General features: G+C 36.5%; 1 protein-coding gene across 5 annotated transcripts in view; it reads right to left on the bottom strand.

Moving 5' to 3' along the window:
• Positions 1–18,678, bottom strand: part of GRIP1 (glutamate receptor interacting protein 1) — a 447,814-nt gene that overhangs the window by 110,745 nt on the left and 318,391 nt on the right. The gene's annotated exons all lie outside the window — the stretch shown is intronic.

Below are 18,678 nucleotides of genomic sequence, written 5' to 3'. Positions count from 1 at the left end.
ACTCTTGATTTTCGGTGGGTACATTATCAGATTTGTGAGGCAGATCTGGGTTTAAATACTAGTTTTAACACTTATGTTCTGTGTGACCTCAGCCAATTAACTTGACCTCTTCAAGACTCAGTTCATCTGTAAAAAAAAAATGAGTATAATGATGTATATGTTGCAGAGTTGCTGTGAGAAGTAAAGTTAATGAAGTGTCTGAAGTGCCTAGCCAGGTGTTTGGCAGATATTAATTGCACAGATAAATTAGTTCTCCCCTTTTCAACTTCCTCTTGGGCTAATCCCAAGCCATACTGATACCACCTGTGCTATTTAATTAACTCCTTAGTCGATGTGCAAAATTACTTAATTTACTTGGCCAGGAAAAGCTGGAAAAAAGGCTCTTGAGCCAAAACATTAAATTGCTTATTTATATGTCTCCAGAACTTTAAGTTAGTGCTTTGCCTCCATGTAAGATGTAGTGATGTTGTCAAGGGAAAGTTACAATATAGAGAAAGAGGAAGGAGAGCAGCAGGAGGGAGCTAGATGCTTTCTAGTGTATCGTTAGTTAGGATTTCACGTGTTGTTCCACTTCCTTAGCTTCAAGTGTTGTGAATGATTTCAATATTACCTTACCTCCAATTTTAGATTATCTACACTGCTAGGGATCGAGTTTTATAATCTATAACTAATGAATCTACATCCTGGGCAAATTACTCAAAAAGCCTTTATATGTGGCATTTACTACACAAATTACGGAAATTATTTTTTTCCCCACAGGTGGGATATTTAATATTCTTGCCAAATTATATCTTGTTCAATTGAACAAACTAAAATCTATCTTAGGCCTCTCATACACCTTCCCAAGTGTGAGAATTCTGCCAAAGAGGCTGCCAAGCTTTCATGTATACTTTTGTTTTAGAGTAAGATTTAAGTGAAGCAGATTCCACAAGGAGAATGTACAGCTCCAGGACAAAACTTAAGCTAAATAGTCTTTTAAGGAATTCAACAAATATCTTAATGTTAAGGAAATTACCTCTGAGAAAAAAGAGGTCCAAGAGTCTTCCAAGGCATGTTTCCATGGACTGAGACATCTCAAGTACAGGCCATGGCAAAACCTCAAAGGAGTCATGAGCAGTAGGCAATGTATAGTGAAGAACTGATGTACATAGGTGGGATTTTACACAAGTGCAGTTGAAATATTACTTTCATACTTGAGCCAATTCTTCTGAATTTATGATAACTACTCCTTCACACCCTCTGAATGAGAATGCATGTGGCCTATTAGCTTTTTGATCTCTTGAGAGCTGCAAACTTAAATATGCCCGAATGAAAGTCTCCAGTGAGCTGAAAAGGTAAGGTTTCAGTACTATGCTTGCTCAACGAAATGATGCTTATCTAAAACTACACCTAGGAGGATTTAGGAGAATCTCCTTTTTAGCAGTGCTGACAAGGTTTGGGCCTCTGTGGAGGACATGGAATATGACAAGGTTGGACAATGAGTATGTGCGATACAATAAATCTACGTTCCCAATTAGCAGAAATAGCAGTGATTAAAGAGAGACTGGGGATTCACAAAAGGCCTATAGAACAGCAAACTTTCAGCTAACCAAGATACCACAGCAGAGTACCTTTCAAAAGTTTCATAATTAGAGACATCTATCATGAACATTCATCTTTGCTCTTTTGATGAAACAAGAACCTTCTAAAATAGGACAACAGGACACAGGGTGATACAGGCCACTTTGAAATCCAATTTCAGTACTTTCCAATCTTCAAAGAGCTGAAGAGAATTAATTTGCTGCTTGCATACTACTGTACCTTCTTTGGGGATGTTATGGATTGAATTATGTCTTCCAAAAAGACATGCTCAGGTCCTAACCCTTGGTCTTGTGAATGGGAACCCTTGGTCCTGTGAATGGATTATGGTGGGCTCTAATCCAATATAACTATTGTCCTTATAAGGAGAGGAAATTTGGATACACACAGAGAGATAAAGATAGACAGATAGATAGAGAGAGAGAGAGAGAGAGAACCATGTGACAGAGGTATAGATTGGGTAATTCTACAAATCAAGGAACATCATGAATTGCCAGCTATGCCCAGAACCTTACAGACTTCAGAAGAAGCATGGCCCTGCTATATTTGATTTTGGGACTTCTAGCATCTAGACCATGAGACAATACATTTCTGTTATTTAAGAACTAATCTGTGGCACTTTGGTATAGCAGTCCTGGCAAACTAAGATGGAGGGAGTCAGGTACATTCCCTCAAAGTCTGGAGATCCACTCTAATATTTATTGTGGATTTTGGAGCCATAGTTTTTCAGAATCCTTGAAAATCATGTTTGGGCAAGATAATCAACTGTTGGTATGAACCAATGAGTCACCTAAAACTCTTTCATGTAGGACTCTGGAATTCTGGATCCCTGATAGTTTTTATCTACAACCTGGAGGAATTCTTCTTCACTGGAAGGAGAAAGAGAGAAAGAATGAGAATATCAGAACATGAATACAAATTTGTTATTTAAGCCTTTATTGCATCTTTTACTACTACCTTTGGGGTTCTTCAGGCAAGGAATAAATATTTACTCTTAATTTAGATAAAACACAGTGGAAGCACTGCTTTTAAGCTGTTTGCATTTTATTTAGTCAACAAATGTTTAATTGTACCTTTTTTGTGCCAGGCACATACTGCACACACAGTGGTGAAAAAATATATAATGTTTCCATTCCTGTCCTTATGGAACTTACAGTTTAGTGAAAAAGACAAGCAGATTATTCCACCAACAAATTATAATTATGATTGTGATAATTGCTGTGAAGGAAAAGTAAGGGTCCTATAGCCGAGTAAAACAGGAGAACTAAATTTAGATAGGGTGTTAGGGAGAATGACATCATCAAGATGACAACTTAAGACATCCTGGGAAAGGGAAAGTTTCCTCTCAGAGACAACTAAATAAAAGAGCAAATCCCTTTGGAATTCTAGAGGATGATAGAGACAAGAGAAAGACTCCACAAAGCCCGAATTGAAGAAAAAAAAAAAAAAACACCAAAAAAGGAGGTAGGAGATCTGCGAGTCACACATGTCAGTCCAGACCCCTCCTCCATGCTCAGTCCCATACAGCTTAAGAGTCACACAGCAGCAGCAGTCTGGATTGGACGCATCCTGCTGTGGTCACAGACTGCAGAGTCACTCACGGCAGCAACTTAGAGTCCTACACACATTCAGGCCCAGGACAGGACTCTAGTGGTTGGCAAGTGCATACATACTAGAGACCCATGGCAGAACTGTTGGCAAGTGGTACACGCACCTAACCAGGTCTCTAATCACTGGTGCAACCTAATGAAAGGAATGGGTGTTTTGAACACCGACCCCATTTGGCTCCCCGGGGCAGGATACCCTAAATGTGGAAGTTACTGGAGGCAGAAAAGCCACATGGAAAAAGGGGAAAATTGAGCTACTGTAAGGCAGGACAGATGCCAGCACTGAAAGCTGTAGTGAAAGGTGACACTTAGTACAGCAGATCAGTTGAGAAATCATAGCCCTGGGGTGGAAAATTTGCACAAAAACAAACAGAACAGCTCGGGACTCCCAGAGAAGGAAAAGGAAAAAGGAAATCTCCTGGAGGTAAAAATGCTGCACATAGTAGGTCAAGCTTAAAAATTGCACTGCATGTCCAGGGCAAGAGACGGGGCAAAGACCTGAGAAAATCTGAACAGTTAAACATAGGTTGCTCTAAGAGTTCAGTCTAAGCTGGAACAAGCATTGAAGAAGAGCCTTAGCACAGAGTCAACCTACAATAAAACCCTAGGCAAGAGGGAAAAACTGGCTTTCAGTGTAGGCATATCAAAATAATCAAATGCCCAGGCATCAGCAAAAAATCATAAGCCACACTAAGAAACAAGAAGATATGCTCACTCAAGGGAACAAACTAAAACTTCAGAAGAAACACAAATACTGGAACAACTAATCAAAGAAGTTCAAACAAATCTCCTAAACCAATTCAAGGTGTTGAAGGAAAATATAGATAGAAATAAAACTAAAAATGGATATAGACTAAAGGATATTAAGAAAACAATGTGTGAACAGAAAGAAGAATTAGAAAGTTTAAAAAAGAACATAACTTAAGGGGATGAAAATCACAATAATGGAGATTAACAAAAAAATTAGCAGCATAAAACAGCTGATTTGAGCAAGCAGAAGCAAGAATCAATGAACTAAAAGACAGGACAATCAAAATCGTATAATCAGAAGAACAGAGAGGGGAAAGAATAGAAAGAAGTGAGCAAAATCTAAGGGACTATGGGACAGTATGAACCAGACCAACGTATGAATCATGGGGGTCCCAGAAGGAGATGTGAAGGGGAAAGCGGCAAAAAGAATACTTGAGGAAATAATGGCTGAACATTTCCCAACTCTTAGAAAAGACATAAACATACATGTTCCAGAAGAACCACATACTCTAAACAGAATAAACCCTAATATACCTACTCCAAGACACATACTAATCGAAATATCAAATTCCAAAGATAAAGAGAGAATTCTGAAAGCAGCAAGAGAAAAGCAATTCATCACATACAAGGGAACAGTAATAAGACTAAGTGCTGATTTCTCATCAGAAACCACGAAGGCAAGAAGGCAGTGGTATGATATATTTAAGATACTGAAAGAGAAAAACTGCCAGTCAAAAATTCTTTATCCAGCAAAACTGTCCTTCAAAATTAAGTGAGGGTTGAGGACTTTCATGGATAAACAAAAACTGAGAGCACTCCCCACCAAAAGACCTGCCATACAAGAAATGCTAAAGGATGTTCCTCAAGTTGAAAGGAAAGAACAAGAGAGAGTGGCTTGGAGCAGTATTAAGAAGTGAGGATCTTCAGTAAAGTAACCAGGTGGGTAAATGCAAAACCCGATAGTACTGTATCCTCAGAACACAACTCTATATTTCCTATGAGAGTTAGAATACAATTGAATAAGAAATCATAATTCCTTGTGATGGATACACAGAATATAAAGAGGTAATATATGATTAAAAAAAAAACAACAACAACATAAAGAAGGGAAATGGACAGACATGGGAGCAGAGAGTGTGTATGCTAATGAAGTTGTTGGCATCTTTTCAAACCAGTAGGTTATAAACAGGTTATTTAATACAAACCCCAAAAGAAAGCATTTTAAAAATATACAGTAACAGAAATGAGAAAGGGATCAATTGATTACACCACAAAAGATCAACTATATGGAAAAGGAAGCTGCAATAAAGGAAAAAGGGGAAAAATGATGTAAGACATATAAAAAAACAAAGGACAATATGGCTTCAGTAAGTCCTGCCTTATCAGTAATAATACTGAATGTCAGTGGATTAAACTCCCCAATCAAGACACAGATAGGCAGAATGGATAAAAAATCATGACCCAACTATATGTTGTTTACAAGAGACTCACCTGAAACCCAAAGACACAAATAGGCTGAAAGTGAAAGGATGGGAAAAAAATACTCTATGCAAATAGTAACAAAAAGAGAGCTGGTGATAGCTATACTAATATCAGACAAATAGATTTTAAGGCAAAAACTGTTACATGAGGCAAAGAAGAACACCGTACATTAATAAAAGGGTCAATCTGCCAAGAAGAAATAACAATCATAAACATTTATGCACTGAACCACAGTGCCCCAAAATACATGAGACAAACATTGGCAAAACTGATGGGAAAAACAGACACATCTACAATAACAGTTGGAGATCTCAGTGCACCACTTTCATTGATGCATAGAACACCTAGACAGATCAATAAAGAAATGGAAAACTTGAACAGTATGATAAATGAACTAGACCTAAAAAACATGTGCAGAGCACTGCCCCCAAAAGCAGCAGAATACATATTCTTTGCAAGTGCACATCAATCCTTCTGCAAACATGATATGTCACAAAACAAGTCTCAATAAAATTTAAAAGTTTGTAGTTATACAAAGCGTCATCTCTGACCAAAATGGAATGAAGCCAGAAATAAATAACAGATGGAGAACTGGAAACCCACAAATACATGGAAGTTAAAAAACACACTCTTAAACAATCCATAAGTCAAAGAAGAAATCACAAGGGAAATCAGGAAGTATCTTGAGATGAATGAAAGTGAGAACACAACATATCAAAACTTATGGGACACAGTGAAGGCAGTGATCAGAGGTAAATTTAATGTAAGCCCTAAATGCTTACATTAAAAGAAGAAGAAAGAAGAAAATAAAATTTGGTATACACATACAATGGGTTATTATTTAGCCGTAAAAAGAATGAAGTCCTGATACATGCGACAATATGGATGAACCCTGAAGACATCATGTTGAGTGAAATAAGCCAGACATAAAAGGACAAATATTGCATGATCTCACTAATTTAAAACAATTAGAATAAGCAAACTCATAGAGTCAGAATCCAGAACATAGGTTACTAGGGGACAGGGTGGGTATAGGGAATGAGAAGTTAAGGCTTAAAATGTACAGGGGTTCTTTTTGAAATGATGGAAGTATTTTGGTAATGGATGATGGTGATGGCAGCACAGCATTGTGAACATAATTAACAGTGCTGAAATATATATATCTGAATGTGATTAAAAGGGGAACTGTTAGGTTGTATGTATGGTAACATAAAATTTTTTAAAAATCCGTGGGACTACACCACACTAACAGTAAACAGTAAGTTAAACCATGGACTATAGTTAATAGTACAATTATAAAAATATGCTCTGTCAATTTTAGCAAATGTTCCACACCAATGCAAGGTGTTAATAATAGGGTGGTATATGGGAATCCTGTATTTTATGCATGATTGCTTTATATAAACTTTGCTAATAAAGAAAAAAGATAGAACTTTAAAAAAAAAAAAGAAGAACTCATATCAGAGACCTGGAGGAACTAAAAAAAGAATGGCAAACTAAACCCAAAGTGAGCAGAAGGAAGGAAATAACAAAGATTAGAGCAAAATTACATGAAAAGTAGAATAAAAAAATAACAGCATTAACAAAAAATTTAAAAAAAGTTAGTCCATTGAAAAGATCAATAAAATCGACAAACCTTTATCTAAACTGAAAAAGAAAAAAGGAGGATAAAAATAATTAAAAACCATAAATGAAAGGGGGACACTACTATGAACTCCACAGAAATAGAAAGATAAGAGAATAATATGAAAAATTGTATGCTAACAAATGAGACAACCTAGATGAAATTGACAAGTTCCTAGAAACACACAGACAACCTATAGAAAGAAACAAGATGTCAACAGAAAAACTACAAGTAAAGACATTGAATCAGTAATCAAAAACCTCCCATCAGGGAAAAGTTCAGGATCAGAGGCTTCACTGGTGAATTTTACCAAACATTCCAAGAAGAATTAACACAAATCCTGCTAAAATCCTTCCAAAAAATCGATGAAGAGGGACCATTCCCTAACTCATCTATAAGGCCAACATCACACTCATACCAAAGCCAGATAAAGATACCATAAGAAAAGAAATTTACAGACCAATATGCCTTATGAATTTAGATGCAAAAATCCTCAATACTAGCAAAATGAATCCATCATCACATTAAAAAAATTATATACCATGATCAAGTGGGATTTGTTCCAGGTGTGCAATGATGGTTCAACATAAGAAAATCAATTAATGTAATACACCACATTAATAGAATAAAGAAAAAACCCCCATATGATCATCTCAATTGATACAGAAAAGGCACTTGACAAAATCAAGCATCAATTCTTGATAAAAATTCTTGGAAAACTAGGAATAGAAGGAAACTTCCTTAATATGATAAATAGCATATATGAAAAACCCGCAGCTAACATCATACTCAACAGTGAAAAAATAAAAGCTTTCCTTCCAAGATGGAAAAAGACAAGGATGCCCACTGTCACCACTGTTATATTCAACATTGTATCAGAAGTTCTAGCCAGACCAAAGAGGCAAGAGAGAGAAATAAAAAGCATCCAAACTGGAAAAGAAGAAAAACAACTATCCCTATTTGCAGATTACATAAGCCTATATATATAGAAAGTCCTGAAAAATCTGTAACAAAGCTACTAGAGCTAATGAACGAATTCAACAAAGTAGTGGGGCTTAAGATAAACATGCAAAAATAAGTCGTGCTTCTATACACTAGTAATGAGCCATTTGAGGAGGAAATCAAGAAAAAAAATCCGTCTACAATAGCAACTAAAAGAATCAAATATCTAGCAATAGATTTAACCTAGGATGTAAAGGACGTATACATGGAAAACTACAAAACATTGCTAAAAGAATTTAGAAGGCCAAGCCCTCGATCCTGGGGCTTGCCCTTACGAAGTTTGTTACTCAAAGGAGAGGCTAAGCCTACTTAAAATTGTGCTTAAGAGTCACTGCCAAAGAATCTCTTTTGTTGCTCAGATGTGGCCTCTCTTTCTAAGCCAACTCGACCGGTAAACTCACTGTCCTCCCCACTCCATGGGACATGACTCCCGGGTTTGTAAATCTCCCTGGCAACATGGGACTTGACTTGCACAGGTTAAGTTTGGCCCTGGCATTGTGGGATTGAGAAAGGCTTCTTGGACCAAAAGGGGGAAGAGAAATGAACAAAATAAAGTTTAGTAGTTGAGAGATTTCAAAGAGAGTTGAGAAGTCATTCTTGAGGTTATTCTTATGTATTATATAGATATCCCTATTTAGTTTTTAGTGTATTGGAATAGTGAGAAAGTTCAAAAACTGATTGTGGTGATGAATGGACAAGTATATAATGGTACTGTGAACAACTGATTATACACTGTGGATGACTGTATGGTTTGTGAATATATTTCAACAAACTGAATTAAGAAAGAAATTAAAGAGGGTCTACATAAATGGAAGGACATTCCATGCTCACAGATTGGAAGACTAAATATTGTTAAGATGTCAATTCCACCCAAATTGATTTACGGAGTCAATGTAACCCCAATCAAAATTCCAATAGCCTTCTTTGCAGAAATGGCAAAGTCAATTACCAAATTTATTTGGAAGAGCAAGGAACCCAAACTAGCCAAAACCATCTTAACAAAGAAGAACAATGTTGGAGAACTTACACTTCCCAAATTTAAAACTTATTACAAGGCTACAGTGGTCAAAGCTGTGTAGTACTGGCACAAGAGCAGACATATAGACCTGCAGAATTGAATTCGAGTTCAGAAATAGACCAACACATCTACGGCCAATTGATTTTTGATGGGGATGCCAACTCCGTTCAACAGGGAAAGAAGAGTCTCTTGAACAAATGGTGTTGGGAGAACTGGATATCCATATGCAAAAGAATGAAGGGAGCTCCTATCTCATATCATATACAAAAATTAAGTTAAAATGGATCAAAGGCCTAAGTGGAAGAACCAGGACTATACTACTCATAGAAGAAAACATAGGGAAGCATCTTCAGGACCTTATGCTAGGCAGTGGTTTCTTAAGGTTTAAACCAAAAGCCTGAGGAACAAAAGAAAAAAATAGATAAATGGGACCCCATTTAAAAATTAAAAACTTTTTGGGCATCAAAGGACTTCATTATGAATGTAAAAAGACAACCTACAGAATGGGATAAAATACTTGGAAACCAAACATCTGAAGGTTTAATCTCCAAAAAATATAAAGAAATCCTTTAATTCAACAATGAGAAGTCAAATAACTCAATTCAAAAATGTGCAAAAGATGCAAATAGACATTTTTCCAAAGAAGATACCCAGAATACCAAAAATCACATGAAAAGATGCTCAACATTATTAGCCATTAGGAAAATGCAAATCAAAACCATGAGGTATCATTTCACACCCACCAGAATGGCTATTAAAAAAAGAAGAAGTGGTGTTAGGATATGGAGAAACAGGAGCATTTATTGATTGTTGGTGGGAATGTAAAACAGCTCAGCTGCTGTGGAAAACACTGTGGCAGTTGTGGGAATTCTGTAGATAAAATATTGTAAACTAAAGTGTCTCGTTTTGCTATGCTATGTTCTTGCACGTAGTACATTCCACTCCAAAGCCAGGCTTATCTGTTGTCTACTTGCCTGTCAATCTTTGTGTCATAAAGGTCAAAACGTTCTGCCTCCCTTCCTGCCTCCCTAAACAGCCTTGAGTGCCAACATGTCTCCCTACCCCAAAAATCTCCATAAAAACTGAAATGAGAACTGCTTGGGAGGACACTCTCCCTTGAGTTCTTCTCACTCTCGCCTCTCTTGACTTTTGTCTCGAGTAATTCATTGTGTCACTGTGGTTACTGCTGGACAGAAAACCACAATTGGTGCCTCGTGTGAGGAGTGGTGTCAGGATTTCCTGGTGAAGCAATCAGCACGTTTAGGACGAGAGCATTTCGTCCGGACTACAATTTTTCATCTGTAAAGTAAGGAACAGCGGTGCCCACTTGGGATAGCTGCCAACGTGCTTAGTTTCAGCGAGAGTTTTTCTTTCATCATGGGCTCAGGACTTACAAAGGAACAATCTTTATATGTTAAAACCTTACAACAGCTTTTAAAGGTGGCTAACTGCCCTGTAAAGGAAATTCAATTACTTAATCTACTTCAAACTATTCAAGCTTATTGTACTTGGTTTCCCGACTGAGGCACTTTAGATTTGGAATTTTGGGAACTGGTCAGCTACGTCCTTAAGAAGAAACATGAATTAGGAAGCAAAATATCGGTCTCAACCTTACTGCCCTATGTCCCCTTCAATCGTCCATTCAGCCCAGGGATCTCCCTGAGGAGTCTGAAAAAAAAAAGGATGTAATTAGAGAGGAGGAAGATTGGCCACCTCCGCCTCCTCTGCCTTTGCAGGATGAGCAACGCAAAAAACAAATTCCTATTCCTAACAATTCTCGGTGTCCTGTTATGGAACAATGTAACACCTATAAAGTCCATTAATCCCTTCCAAAAGATTGTTTATTACTGTTTCAGAATGCATTAACTAAAGTGTTTTGAATGTTCGGCATTGTTCTAGCAAGTTTGATTTTAATGGTAATAGCATGTTGTATAAAAGGTATAAAGAATGTTTTTCTAATAAGAGGGAAAGAGAAAGTGGCTTTGTTCTAAATAACTGATTGTTTGAGAATGTGGGATAAAGCCTGAATTAATGCAGGAAGTTGCAGAAGGTTTGTGAAGTGAAAAATTTATTTCTGTAGTCAAAGTTAAAAAATAGATACAGAAAGCTGTAAAAAGTTTGTGGAAACATGAATACAAAAAGTTGCAGAAAGTTTGTGAAGTGGAAAATTTATTTCTGTGGTCAAAGTTAAAAAATAGATACAGAAAGCTGTAAAAGGTTTCTGGAAACAATTATTTCTGTGGTTAAAGTTAAAAAATGGTAAAAACTTGTAATAACTGCTTAACAATAGAACCTCACAACTTAAAAAAAAAGTGGTTTTGTAAAACAAAATAGCATTAAATATTTTAATCACCACCTAAAGCAGTAATTAATATTCAATTTTGTATGCATGTGCCTAATAATTCACAAAATATACTCCTGCTGTTTTACTATCAATGCAGCCACTCTCTTCCTGCTTCTCCTATCCTACTTCTTATCATAATAATTGTATGTTGTAAAATGTTTGCTTAAAAACAATTTCCAAAATCATTTTGGTAACTTTTAATATGAAATATTTTTTTAAAATGTGCTTTTATTAAAAGTTTCCTTAAACTATTAAAGTATTATTTCTTAGTAAAAGGTTATAAAAATGTCTTCCTGAATAATCAATGTAAAAGGCAAAAAATCTGTTTTGTCAAAATAACTTCTTGCATTTCATGTTAACTTTATCATGTCCTTGGTAGTTTAAAAATATTGTCTTCTTACTTTTAAAAGAGCTAAGCCTTTTCCTTAACTTTAGTTAAATAACAACAACAACAACAAAAAATACTGTTTCAAACCTAACAGCTTTTCACATTTTGCTTTCTCAAGGTGAAGCCCTAAAAGATATCTCTTTATTCCCAACGGTTACAAAAATTTGTTTGTTCGCCTTGAAAAAGTGCTAAAAATGATTAAATTCATGTAATATAAGTTGCAAAAAATGTTTAGACAATGTTATAAAAACTAAAAACTTCTAACCTTTTTTTGATAACTAATCTGCATAATATCAAATGATATAGTACTGCTAGTTATAATTTTAATTATTTTTAAAGTGTTATCTGTCACAAAAGCAGCCAAATTTCCTTGTAAGTTACATTATTTTACTCTAAGACTTTTCTAAAAGTGCTTGCAGTTAGCTACAGTCGAAGCTTCATCTTCAACAACAGAAAAAGACTTTTAAAAAGGAGCAAAATAACTCTGCCTTGCTTTATCAGCAATTGTAGTCAGAAAATGATCTGAATTCTGCCATCAAAGTTCCTTAAAAACAGAACTGTCAATAATCAACACCGTGTCCCAAATACAAAGAACCAAAGAAAGACTCATTGCCTTTGTTGCCACAGCATTTGCTACAAACCCTCCTAATTGCAATATAAAATTTTTAAATAAAAAAGGGGGATATGTGGGAATTCTGTAGATAAAATATTGTAAACTAAAATGTCTCGCTTTGCTATGCTATGTTCTTGCACGTAGTACATTCCACTCCCAAAGTCAGGCTTATCTGTTGTTTACTTGCCTGTCGATCTTCGTGTCATAAAGGTCAAAAAAGTCCTGCCTCCCCTCCTGCCTCCCTAAACAGCCTGAGTGCCAGCATGTCTCCCTACCCTGAAAATCTCCATAAAAACTGAAATGAGAGCTGCTTGGGAGGACACTCTCCCTTGAGTTGTTCTCACTCTCACCTCTCTTGACTTTTCTCTCGAGTAATTCATTGTGTCACCGTGGTTACTGCTGAACAGAAAACCACAGCAGTAACTCAGAAAGTTGAGTATAGGATTACCATATGATCCAGCAACCTCACTTCTAGGTATGAACCCGAAACAATTGAAAGAAGGGACTTGAACAGATATTTGCGCACTGATGTTCATAGTGGCATTATTCATAATTTCCAAAAGATGGAAGCAATCCAAGTGTCTATCAACAGATGAATGGAAGAGCAAAATGTGGTACATACACACAGTGGAATATTACACAGCCTTGACAAGGAATGAAGCTCTGATAAATGGGACAACATGGATGAACCTTGAAGACATCATGTTGAGTGAAATAAGCCAGACACCAAAGGACAAATATTGTATGGCCTCACTGATATGAAATAATTAGAATAAGCAAATTTATAGAGTCAGAAACTAAAATATAGGTTACAAGGGCTGGGGAGTTAACACTCAATTGGTACAGAATTTATGTTTTAGATGATTGGAAAAATTTTGGTAAAAGATGATGGTTGTGATAGTAAAACATTGTGAATATAATTAACTCTATTGAATTACATATCTTAATGTGGCTAAAAGTGGAAATTTTAGGATGTATATAAGTTACTAAATAAAAAATAAAAAAAATAGATAAGAAGAGGGAGGTTTTCTCTGAAAAAGTAACATTTAAGCTGAGACTTTAAAGGATATGTACAAAACACCTGGCAAAAGAAAGTGTGTATCCAGATGTGCAGAGGTTGGAAAATCATTTCTTAGGCAGAGGGAACAGAACTTGCCAAGTCTTTGAGGACAAAAGCTTGGTGTGAGGGAGGAGCTAAAAAAGACTGGTATAATTCAGGGGCGGACAACAACTGGGAAACTGATGAAAGTTGAGATTGGGGGGGCAGTTCTGGAGACAGAGCATGCAGAGAACTGTAGGTATGTCATAGAATTTGACTTTATCCTAAATTTAGTGGGGTGACATTGAAGGAGAGTGACATGATTCAATATGCACTTTAATAAAGGTCCCTTTGTCTTATGTATGAGCAAAAATTTGAATGAAGTGGGCATGAAGAATGGAGATACAGAGATAGTTGGGAAATGACTGCATTCTCTAGGGGAGAGATGGTGGTATCTCTGAGAGAGAGGCACAGATGAGTGTGGAAAATGAAAAGAGAAACAGGCCTGAGATGGGGATGCTGCGACAGGAACAGATTCAGGGAAGATACAAGAGTTCAGTTCTGAACACTTAGCTGTAAGAATTATCACATAAATGTTGCATTAAAATTACTCTGATTGGTTGAACTGCTTTTAAGCAAAGGTTCTGGAATCAGACATAACAATTTTAATTCTGGCTGTTATTTTCTGCATCGGCCAGTTATTTTATTTTCTGATTCCTCAATTTCACATTGGTAAAAGGGCATATTTAGGCCTGTATTTGACATTCTATAAAAGTTTCACTCACTAAGTTTCTTTTTCAGAAACTTAAAACCTCCAGTTGATCCTATGCCAGCTAAGCCCTGAAATCCAGAGGTACCATTTTCTCCAAGAACATCAACCAGTTGTATCCCAATACTCCATAATGTTGACACACCTTTTTCAACAAGAAACTATGGAACTATAACCCGTAACATTCTTGAAATTTGCTCTCTAACTACTTGTTCAATTGTACTTGCAAAGTTATCACCTCTATGTATATATGTTATATTCTACAATGCAAAATATGATTTAAAAAAAGAATATGAAATAATGTTTGTAAAATTCCTAGAATATAATACTCAGTAAATGGAAGTTGGTATTACTGCAATCTGCTAATGGCAACATAATATGTTAGAGAAGAGATTGAGTCTTGACTTTGACATTTATAAACAGTGTAATCCAGGCAAGTAATGTAGCTTAAACTTCTTATTTGTAAAACAGCCTAATACTGCCCTTATCTACATCATAAGGTTTACAAAAATAACAATTGCCAAAGCAACATCTTTGATCTCGTCTGGAACCTTTATAGGTCCCAATAATGTTTGATGAGACACTTTGGAATGAAAGATTCTTTCTTTGAAGGAAGAGACAGTTAGGAATAGTTACAGTCTGTGACAACAAGAACTCTGTGAAAAACAGCACTGTGAAGAGAATAGTAAGCTGGGGGAAGGTCTGCCTCATATATGTTTACTGAGAAGGAGCAAAAAGTTTCCTAAGATATTCAATGTTAACTATAAAGTTCTTATTCTATATTGTATATTCTAGAAGTGTAGCCATCAACATTAAACATTAAACATGTGATGACCATGAAGAGCATATCCTTATACCTTTTGTCAGAATATGTTTTGCTTATGAAATTGGATTTATTTACTTAAGCTGCAAATGAATTCACTAGCCTTGTGTGAACCATCTATCAATGTAGAAGTCAAGTGGATTCTTCCATTAACCAGAAAGTATCAGACTCCATTCCTTTAGTCAATGTAGCATTTTCAGACTTATCAAAAAACAAGAGGAAGCCTGGTTTCCTTGAGAGATTATTATGAGGATTGTGCTGGTTTGAATGTATTGTGTCCCCCAAATGCCATTATCTTTGTGGTCTTGTGAGGGGACGTTTTGGTGCTGGTTGGATTTGCTTGGAATGTGCCCCACTCAGCTGTGGCAGATGATTCTGATGAGATGTTCCCATGGAGGCGTGGCCCCGCCCATTCGCGGTGGGCCTTGATCAGTGGAGCTATCTAAATGAGCTGACTCAGAGAGAGGGAACTAACTGAGTGCAGCTGGGAGTGATGTTTTGAAGAGAAGCAAGCTTGCTAGAGAGGAATGTCCTGGGAGAAAGCCGTTTTGAGGCCGGAGCTTTGGAGCAGACGCCAGCTGCCTTCCTAGCTAACAGAGGTTTTCTGGAGGCCATTGGCCATCCTCCGGTGAGGGTACCCGATTGCTGATGTGTTGCCTTGGACGCTTTGTGGCCTTAAGACTGTAACTGTGTAGCGAAATAAATCCCCGTTTTATAAAAGCCAATCCATCTCTGGTGTTTTGCATTCTGCAGCATTAGCAAACTAGGACAAGGATAAAATAAGGTAATGGTTGTGAAACTGCACTGTAAACTAATGTAAATAGATGAGCAATTATTTTGAACATTATTAAATTTTGGGGAAAGAAAATCAATATCAGTTACTCCTGATTTATTTGCTCATTCATTTTTTCAATCAACCAAGAAACAAATAGTCTCTTCTATGTATTGGGCACTATGAAGGATACAAGTGAGGATACAGAACAGCCCCTATCCTCAAGGAGTTTATAATCTCATAGAGGAGAGATAGTCACATGCAGAAACAACTGGATACAACACTGAATGGGGGCAAAGATTATAAGAGGAGTATAAAAAAGGCATTATGGGAGTTAAAAGGATACAGTGAATAATTTTAGTTGGATTTGCCAGGTATAGCTTCTAGAAATAAGAACATGTTTGGAAAGGCTGTGATAGCAGAGTCAGAAAGCTCACATAACAACAAAAAGAAAAAGAATAGTGTGTGCCAGGTAGGTGCCAAGTGCTTTAAATGTGTTAACCACCTTAATCATCATCATCATAACTACAGGAAGGAGATTCTATGACTAATCCTCATTTTATAGATAGAGAAACTGAACCTAGAAAGGTCACACATTCAGTAAGTTTCAGAGTCAGGAATAAATCAGGTCCTTTTAATCACTACATTATATTGCCTGCTGGTAGGATGAAAGTCATGAGCAAATATACAGACATGGTAAAGCGTCTGTCACAAACCACTGTGCCCAGGATTTTCCAGGGATACAACAAAAAACAAACCTAGAGAGGTAGGTCAGGGAAAGCTTGGGTAGAAACTTAGTGTCAGACTAAAGACTTTGGACCTTGACTTTATAGTTAATGGGGAGATGTCCAAATAGAGATGATGGCTGAAGTTGTGGGAATAGATGACAACATTGCAAGAGAGTTTTCAGATAGGAGATGTAGAGAGATGGAGGATAGAAATTTGCAGGGGTCCTCTCACATTTTATGTGTTTAAAAATAAAAAGTCACAAAATAATTCTGTAGGAGGATGGTCTGTGGATCAGTGAACTACTGCATTTAGATGCTACTGTGACTGGGATTAACCCTGAGCCATGGAGCCCCCTTAGAGAGTGGTTGGAGGCCAGCTAGTTTTTCCACTTCCTGTTTTACTGCTACCAACAAAACAGCTTCAGGTAATGAGAACTAGACGCTGCAGAAAGAGTAGGTTGGGAAAGCACTGCTGTGTTCTCAAGGAAATTGACATTAAAAGTTTGAAAAATTCTTTGCTCATCTTAAAATAAACCTGAGGGTCTTTATCAAAATGTTCTGCACTCTGAACCTCACAGACACAAATTAAGGCTGGTTTCCTCCATTATAATTGTGGCTATGAAGACTGTGCCATATACATAGGATCCAAGAGGCAGGGGGACTACAGTAGGTATCACTGTATTGATCGACTGTGGGCTCCTAAGTGACTTAACAGGACCATGTGCATCTGGTAGCCATTTTTGAGTGTCAAAGCCAGCAATGAAATGCTGCTTCATTCCTTTGGCATTATGGCTACTGGAATCAACCTGGTATTTAATGCCCTCTAGTATACCAGAACTAACCCTGAAAAATAATAACCTTACTATTTGCCCGGCAGGCACTGAAGTCAGTGCTGTTGAACAAACAAACATAAGATATGGAAGAAAGAGGTAGAAGAGTTTTATGCCTGTCAGAGATTCTTGTGGTCTTTTGTTTCTTTGGAAGATAGATCCTATAGTTATATATTACAATGATTAATGGAAAGAATAAAGAAGAGTACTTTCTTCCCAGTGAAAGATGGTTTAGGGGCTCATTTTCCAACAAGGAATTTAAATTAGTACCCAATAACAGAGGAAAGCAATCTCGATTAGTACTTAAAAATCAGCATTTGAAAGATTAGTATATAATTAGTACATGAAAGATGGCCAAGAACTGACTGGCTATATGATCAATAGAAGTGCTTGCCTGCTACTACTTTCAAAATGAAAAGCAATCCCAGTCTAACTAATGCATGCACATGACCTCAAAGAAACTTATCATGCAAAGAGTGATTCCCCGCTGATAGAGTTCAGACAGTTTTTCATTTTTCTAAAATACACTAAAATTGATGAACTAATTTTCTCCTTAAGGGACATGCTTAATTTTAGAGATATCTATATCCAATCTGAAAGTGAGGGAATTTTACCTAACTTTCCATTAATTTATTAAATGTCTCAGAATGCCAAGATCTTGCAGATAATGGCTTCACAGCAGCATATTGGCTTTATGCCTACTTATCAGAAAATTGTGAAATAATCTTTGGAAAATTTGTAACTGTCCACGGGACTGCTGTTTTGATGTGTTTAACAAGGGAAAGAACCAAATTTCCTTTTTAGGTAATGGTTTTGGATGCAGCTACTTTAAATCTGTTTAAACTGCAGTAAAATGTTATTTTCAACTATATTTAAGGTATTTTGTTTTGATTATATTACTAATAGAGAAATAAAGCAATAGTGATAACCTTTCAAATTTTTGGAATGAAGTTACCAAATTCAACAAATCACAGAATGTTAGAGGTAGAAGGACCTTTAAGTTGAGTAGTCTAATTCCCTCCTGTAACAAGTGAGGCATAGTGGTCCAAAAGATTTAAAAGACCTTTCCTGATTTTATCACAATAGGCATCACCTAAACCATAATTAACTGGGCTCTTACAGAAAATTTAGATATTAAACAATTATTTCTGCTCTGATAACATCACTCATCATCTTTGCACCTAATCTCACACTAAGCTTCTAGAAGGGGCTCATGTGATATTCTAGAATAGTTTATATTCTTACATTAGTGTTACCCTGGTATTTTAAACTATTAATGAATACCTCTTGACTAAAATCTGATTACTTCAG

Source organism: Choloepus didactylus, chromosome 8 (assembly GCF_015220235.1).
Source record: "Choloepus didactylus isolate mChoDid1 chromosome 8, mChoDid1.pri, whole genome shotgun sequence".
NCBI lineage: Eukaryota > Metazoa > Chordata > Mammalia > Pilosa > Megalonychidae > Choloepus > Choloepus didactylus.
This window is presented reverse-complemented; position numbering and strand designations above follow the sequence as displayed.